General features: G+C 43.8%; 1 long non-coding RNA gene across 1 annotated transcript in view; it reads right to left on the bottom strand.

The window, feature by feature from the left end:
- Window positions 1-4,403: 4,403 nt before the first annotated feature.
- The window catches only part of LOC138453316 (uncharacterized), a 278,866-nt gene continuing 275,118 nt past the window's right edge, over window positions 4,404-8,151 (bottom strand). Inside the window, exon 4 of the long non-coding RNA XR_011260400.1 lies at window positions 4,404-8,083. This is a non-coding gene — a long non-coding RNA (uncharacterized lncRNA). The remainder of the gene's footprint in view (window positions 8,084-8,151) is intronic.

Genomic DNA, 8,151 nt, shown 5'->3' with positions numbered 1-8,151 from the left:
GATCTGCAGTCCCCTCAGCGGGAATCTCATTCTTGGCGAAGTTCCGGAGTTGTCCAGGAAGAGCGGTGAGAGGGATCTGGTGTCTCTCCCCCTTCCTGAATTTAGCTGCTCAAAGGCCCTTTTGGACAGAAGAGTGGCTTGGGATCCAGTGTCCACCAATGCTGAAAATGCAAATTGTCCTTGCACTCGGGCTGGGGTGTAGAATCTACCTTCTTTCTCCTCCAATGGCCAAAGGTAATGGGCATTTTGGGCAAGCTAAGCAGTCAATTTCTTTATTTTGGACTTCGACATGGTGTGGTTTTGGACAGTTTTCTGTGCTGGATTCCGAGAATCTGTAACAAAAATTTGGCATCCTGAAATAGGTGGGATTTTGGAATCCCCTTTTTCCCTTAGTTCTGTGCTGCCCCATCTTACCTGGTGGCAGTCACCAGAGCCAGTTTGTAGGGAGGAACCCCCTATTAATATTTTGTTCTCTGGATTACATTTCTGGGGTTCTGGGATGGTCGATTCTGAATCAGTCCCCACACCTGCCAAGTTTAAGGTCTGGTCTCTTGGGACCCATTTTTCTTTGGGAGGAATTCCCCCGTCCCAGAAGGAGAAGATTTTCTTCCCAGAGTCCTTTAAGGATTCTTCCCCTTCAAACTTGAGGACACTGACTTCCTTCACAAAATGGGTCTTTTTGATTTCGTTGTTTCTCCTACTCACCCTCTGTTCCCTGGGTTGCAGATTTTTGGGGGCAAGAGATTTTAGTTGCAGTTTTGGGGTGTCCAGGGGCTTTTTTTGGTTGATGAAGTAAGCTTCCTCTAGGGCTTTCCACCAACCTTCCTCCCGTGCCTCCTCCTCTGGAACTGGTGGGTTGTCGGGGTTCTCTCCCCTTCATAGTTCCGGGGTGCCAGACCCTTGGTTTGAGGGTTTCTGAGCAGCCATGTTCATCTGAGGGTTCTGCTGAGCCCTCAACATGCGACTCAGATCCTGAGTGAGGTTCTGGACCTGCCGCTCCAGTTGGGACACCGGCTCCGGCTGGTACAGGGGTCTCTGATCAAACCTGGGTTGTTCACGGGAAGGGCAACTATCCCTTCTCCCGGAGTACCCTGGGTACTGGGGATTCCCTTGGTAACCCTCCATCCTTGGCCTCCCCTCTCCCAGATTAGGTGGTCTGGACTCCTGAAAGCGAGGAGAGAAAGGAAGGATGTCCTGTAGGTTCGGGCTTGGAAGGTACCGGGGAAAGAAACTTAACCCAGGATTTGGAGGATTACTGCCCTCCTGAGGGAAGTTGGGAAGGAAGTTTCCTAGGGAAGTACTCACCTGGTTGGATCCCCTTCCTTGGGCTGGGGGACTCCACACATACCCCAAGATAGATTGTCCTTATACCTGGGACTGATATAATTAGCAGAGTTAGAGGTCACATTGGTGGGATTACCTACCTGACTACCAGCTGCTGCTCATTGATCAGATGGCCTTCTTTGCTTCTGATTTTGCTGGTTTTGAAAAGGTGTGTTTTTAGACCCCCCCCATTTCTAGGTCCAAAATGGGGGCAACCTTCACCTCCACCACCTTAGCAGCAGCGGGAATGTTGATTGGTTTGGGGTTTTTTGTTTGGTTTTTACTTTCTGCAGGTTTTTGGACCTCATAGATCTGGATAGCCTGCTCTATTACCCATTCCAGGGTCCTGGTGTCGTGAAAATCCCAGCTGTGTCATTATATATTTTGGGAGCGCATGAAAATAGGTGGTTATAAATTCTCTTCTATTCATGCGCACGTTTTTAGCTCCCGCACAAATTCTCTTGGGGCCTGATCCTCTCTGCACTGCAGATTTTAGGCCGATTTTCAAGCCTCTTGGGGGTTGATGGGGGTGGAAAAGTGCTTCAAGATGACTGCCTTATAGGTGGACCACCTTAAATGGTTCTGGTCTTCCAGCCCAGCAAAGAAGCTGGAGTACTCTGGAGTGAACGTCCATTTGGCATAGTCTATGCAATTCTGGATATGTTTGATGTTAAAAGAGTCCATCATCTGTTCATATAGCTCCAGATGCTCCCAGACAGAATATTTTGCGTTTTTGTGATATAGGGTAATGCAATTCCTAATAGCCTTAATCTGCCTTATGGGGTCTTTCACCAGTGCTCTCTTTTGTTTATTGGCCTTCTTTTACTGCTTCACCTGAGTCCATTCACCCTCAGACTCACAGCTGCTACTGTTTGAGGTCCCCTTGTTATCTTCTAGGCGCTCCCTGATTCTTTGAGCTTGTGACTTTCTCTCAGAATGGTGGGGTCTAGTTCCTTCTCCCTTGTTGTGCCTTGGGCTCTCTGGGTCACTCCCCTTGAACTCCCTCTTTCGCACAGGAGAGTGGTCTTCTGACTCCTCTCTGCTTCCAGAGTTGATGGAGAATCCCCCCCACTGCCCTGATTGGGTAGAGGCTTTTAGAATTCTCTTTTGGGGCTTCAATTCACCCTCATTTTGTTCTGCAAAGCAAACCCAATGGTCCCTCAATGATGATGCTTCTGTAGGTCTAACACCCTGAGTTTCTCCTCATAGGACTCTTCTTGATCAGATAGATCGGCCATAATATTTTGGAATCTGTACAGGGACGACTGTCCATCAATCTCTGATGGGCAGTGGCCTGCCTGGTCAATCATGCTGGGCCTACTAGAGTCTGGCTGCCTCATGATTCCTGGTTCTTGTGAACTGGTGCGCATGAAGTTATCAGTACTTGGTACATACAAGGCAGTACATGGTTTTGAGGCCCTTTGTACAGAGGGCATCACACTGTGATCCAGGGTAGCCCTGTCCCTCTCTATTTGTTCAGGGTGCTTCAAGTTTTAATTTCGCCTAGCATACTTTTTTCCTAACAGCTCCAGTTTCACCCTCTCAGCCCCTATTCCCTGATGGTAGGCTAAGGCCTGAGCCGTTTGCTCTGCTGTCATGGCTTGACTTACCTCTATTACCTGCTCTCGAGCTGCCACCTGGCTCTGGAGTCCCCTGTTCTCCTCACAGAGGGCCTCATTGTCTTTCTGTGCTGTCTGTATGGCCTGGGAACACTGAGACCATTTTTGTTGCAGGAGATGCATCTCCTGATTTTGCAAATTTTTAGTTTGGGTGTTCTCTTCTAGAGCACCTTCTACTCGTCTTGTGTGCCCCGATAATTTTTCATGTTCTACTTTTAGTTGGTTCAGTTCCTGGAGGTTTACCTTTCTTGTCTGTAAGGCTGGTTTTAAGTTGCACACTTCCTGACATAGGACATATTTTTCTTGATACACGGTGTCCCTTTTTTCAGCCAGGTCATCCCGCTGTTGTTTGATCGTACGTAATGTCTGGCGTTCTTGGTTAAATTCTGTCTGGAGGTGGAGTTCTTTACTGATTAATTTATTATTCTCCTCTTCCAACTCTTTCATCTGATTTTGTAACATAAATATCTGCTCTGCTCAAACTCTGTTATATTTTATTTGTTCATTCAATTTCTGAGTCAACCTTTTCCTGACACTCCACTTTTAATGCATCTAATTGGACCTCTTGGCCTGAATTATTTTGTTGTTGTACAGCCAAGTTCTCTTTTAACTGTGTGATGTAGTTTTCAAATTCTGCCTCAGAATCTTGGCTCTTTTGCAATTTCTCTTCTACTAGTTTTAGTTCAGTCTGCATTTAGTTTAAGCGCTCCGACTGGTTTTGCACAAGGGTTCTATTTTCTTCAGATCTTTCCTCCATAACCCCCATCTGAAGATATATGTAGGCTGTGAGTTGGACCATTTTAATCTGCTCCTCTTTAATATTCAGAGTCATATACAACTTGCGCAAGATTTGATGTAATAGGCCACCGGCTTGCCACACATCCATGCTCATAGTGGTTTCCTGTTGCATAATTTCTACAAGCCAGGCCCCCTCATCTTGCTCTGCCCATTCCCCTCCGACAAATAATTTGTGCAGAAAGTGCTGCCTAGCTATGTTCACCTCAACGGTGCTTATTATGAAGAGTGTTCTTCCTTTATTAAATTATTTATATAAGGGTAAACCTGTATTCTGTTGCGTTTTGTCTAGTTCAAGGTTAATTTTACTTTATTTTTACACACAGGCCTGATACTTATGGTCTACGTTTTGGGAAGGCACTTTTACAGTGTAACACAGCTTTCTAACCCCAAAAAGTATCACTACCTTTTCTGGGTTAGCTTGCTGTATTAAGCTGTCATGGGTGGAAGCACTTTCTCAATCCAGGCAACGAGCCCCCACTGTGTTAAGAATTTTAAAGATGTGGCACACTCCAGATCAGGACTCTTTCTACTGGCCAAGGATGCAGCGCATAATAAAATGCTTTTAAGTTTATTACATTCAGATCCAACTTTAGAGATGGCAGCCAACCCGTCTCACACCCCCATAAAGTACACCCCATGTCGCAATGGACCATAACCAGGCCGTTTGTAACATGAAATATTTATTTATTTTTATTTTTGAATAAAAATTTAACACATTCAATATAGGGCAGCAATCACCAGTGTGGTGATAATTACACAGTAATATGATAGAATACACTTAGTTTTACCTTCTAATATCAGATGCACAATGCACAAATGAATGAAAGCAAGATTACTTTTCGGGTAGTATTTTCAAATAGCACCACAGTTAGGCATTCCCCCTGACACTCCCTCAAACCCACGTTAACCTGGTTATGTGTGGGAGGAGAGGAGTAGGAAGGAGTCAGGTATACTAGGCAAAAATCAGAATGAAAACTGACCTTCCACCCCTGAATGTGAGCCAAAAATCAGATTGAGCTCCCTTGAAAAATTAGCAAAATGGCACTCAGAATTACTGGATGGTTATTTACATGTGTGTTTGAATGGATAATACAGGAATTTGTGTGGCTGTACTTCCAAGGCAGGAAAACATACAATCTACGAGGCAAACAACATGCATAGAGGTTAGAAAATCGACTTTGGGAAGTAAAAGCAGTGCAGCAAGAATCACAAGTGGCAAAATTGCACTTTCTTAGTTTCACAGGTTGAAGATAGCAAAACGGCTTAGAAAATGAGCTAAACAGACAGAATCGAAAATCGGTTTTGCTGATGAAGGACAAAGGCACATAACAGGTATGATACTAAGTGCAAGGGTGACTCTGGATGGGTGACAGAATGGGATTCTTAAATGCAAGGGAAACATCAGATTTTTACACGGGAAATACTTTCACAGGCAACTTGGTTTTGTTAGAATAAGGATATATTCTACTGCTATTATATTTTAGTGGCTAGGTATTTAAAGAAAGACAGTACGCGTGGAGGTTACTTGCAAGGTTAACCTATCCACACCACATTCATCTCTATGGGAAATTAATTAAATGATTAAAAATAGTGCTAAGGATTTACACAAGGACTGAAATGACTAGAAAAGAATTGTGTTAACACATGAAGACTAATTCAGATTTTTCTGCGGACAGGATACACAGAGGATTCTAACAATTTTAAGAAGTTACTAAGATACTTATAGGATTTCTTATAGGGTTTCTTATAGGGTTGGACAAATACAAGGTAACAGAGCAAAGGATGCAGCTTTTTGGTTATTGGAGAAGGGTGATACTTACAAGAAGCACTTGAATTGGTTAGTTTGGACAGCTTACCGGGTCTCTGGACAGCGGACAAGGGTCCGGTGACTGCACAGCGGCAGCTCTTCTCTGGTGGCACAGCAAGGCAATCGGGGTCTGGTCTCAGTGGACAGTGGGTGCATCAGCTAGGTAAAGACAGGTCTGGTCACAGGATTCTCACAAAGGAGTGCACAGTCTTTCCTCCTTTCTCCCTGAATGATTGGGATTTTTATAGGGCTTAATTCTGGATAAATAGTTCTGCCTGGATAGGAGGTTCTGGATCTGGATCAGGTACCACTGGCCTGACACTGCAGTCTTGCAGGGTGAATGTGGAATGTCTGGATCTTTGGATGTTGATTTGTGAATGAATGATTCTTGAATGTCTGTTTTTTTAAAGTCTTTCCCTTGAATCTCCTTGAATGTCCTGCCTCTCCCTAAGCTTCCTCCTTTTATAAACCGGATGATATCAGAGGATGTTTACCATGTGGGCAGAATTAAGCTAGATCAACCTCTAAGATCTGATAGGACAGACAGAGGATGTCGCCGCCTCCCTGTAAGCAGATTGGACCCAGTGAAGTGACATCAGTTTTAGTGTGGGTGTTTTTATGGAGGTGCTTTGTTATACCACAGTTACTTTTGCCAAAATCAGTTATGAGACACAACTCTTATATTTATAATTGTTATTCTCTTGAAAATCAAATAGGCAGACCCCATATTTTACAAGGAATATGCCGTTCTAACTCCCAAGTTTGTACAATGCTGTTTTGTCCTTCTGGCACTTTTCTCACAATTTCTATCGAAAATATTTCCCCTAAAATTCTAAAAACACCTAAGCCTATTAATTTCAGGCATATTTTCATTTAACCTTCATAACTGTGTCATGTACGCTTTTTCCAGAAATGCCCCTTCAATGCCGTTTGCGTCCCCCACATGTTAGGATAACCCACATAGTCTTGTTTTAATGGTACACAATTTACATTAAAACGCTCATAATTTCACGCTCATAATTTCACATTGCTGCTTCTTCAGGTCACTGAAATAAATGCTTTAATATAAAAAGTCTTTTAAATCAAATGGATGGCATCTGTCACCGGAGGGTGGTACTTAAAATGTCCATAGCCAGCCTTCCCCCTCTGTGTCAGTTCTGGGCAGCAGGGTTACCATAGCACCCTTTCATTCTGGCAGATACAGCTGAGGAGAGGTTTAACAAGGAATTCACACTTGCCTGTGACAAGGCCAGGTCCCCTTGATCCATTGTTCCTGGCTGGAGGAAAAGCAAGTCAGTCTGATGAGGTTGTGAATTCTCACACCTTGGCCCTTTCATAGTTTGTGGGGGAGATTACTGTCCCAGGAAGGTTTTATGTTCTTGAGCTTCCATGCTCAGGAGCCTTTGTTCTGCTGTTTACAAACACACATTTATTTTCTTCTTTACTTTCTTTCACAAAAACCAAGTCTTTAGTACATTAGTATAATATACACTTAAACCTTCCCTGTTCCACCCATAACATACTGTTTATGTGCAAGTACCTGGGGTGATTTCACATTAAAAAGTATTATTTCACTGCCTTTGCAAAACAAAATGCAGTTTATTTAACACACATTTCAGAAAAGTCTTTACAGATCAGATCAGTTTCAGGGCATGGATTCAGGGCGTGGAAAGATGCTGGAAATATTGTTCTTTGTAATTGACGCACGGCCAGGGAGTTTCTTTGTTGCAATAGTGAATGCGGGTCATACGGCCTGAAATGGATTTCGCTGCTCTTCACAGATTTTGCTTGACACAACATGTCATTCAGTGAGAAATGCCCCCATTTGCTGGTGCACATTCTGAACATGGATGAACATGGCTGTGTTTTACTAAAACGAAAGCTGTGTGATGTTCAAAAATGAAGATAGCACCAGTGCAAAGTCGTTTTACATAGAACATTTTCTTTGGCAGTTTGAAGTTTATGCAAATCTCAGCCTTGCAACACCGAGCCTGGCTGCCTTTGAATTCCTCTTTTTGGATTCCCATAAAGAAGTGCCACCATTCTATGGGCGTATGTGTTCCAACTAGCCCCATATGTGCACAGCAGACACGGTTCAGCCATGGTTCCTGTAACTGCTAAAATGCAGTTTTGAATGCAGATGGATTGATATTTTATTTCTATTGCGCTCGTACACAAGTGTTTCAGAGCGCAAAAAGGCAAGGGAGGGGAACAGGGGAGAACAAAACAGCGATCTTACTAGGCCCAGTGACATTGAGAATGCACAAGTGCATGGAAGAGGGGGGAGGGGAAAAGTGCATGGAAGGGGGAGAGGTGGAAAGTGCGAAGCAGAGGAGAAACAGACAAATAACAATAAATAAATATTAAAGGCAACACATGTAGAGGAACATGTGCTCTGCCACCACAGCAAGCCATTGTTTCTATAACTGCTCAAATGCAGTTTTGTGAGGCCGGGAGTTCTGCTTGGCTGGTAAATGTACCCCACAATGTCCTGGGGACAGGGGTCTGGTTGTCATCCATCATTCAGTGGCATCACCTAAAAATATAGAAAGAAATACACTGTTTAGATTTAAAGCACAGTAGGGACTGATAAGGCCAAGCCTG

The sequence above is a fragment of the Ambystoma mexicanum genome, chromosome 4p (assembly GCF_040938575.1).
Source record: "Ambystoma mexicanum isolate Mex_15411 chromosome 4p, UKY_AmexF1_1, whole genome shotgun sequence".
Taxonomy (NCBI): Eukaryota; Metazoa; Chordata; class Amphibia; order Caudata; family Ambystomatidae; genus Ambystoma; species Ambystoma mexicanum.
Note: the sequence above shows the minus strand (reverse complement) of the source record. Positions and strands in the feature narration are given on the sequence as shown.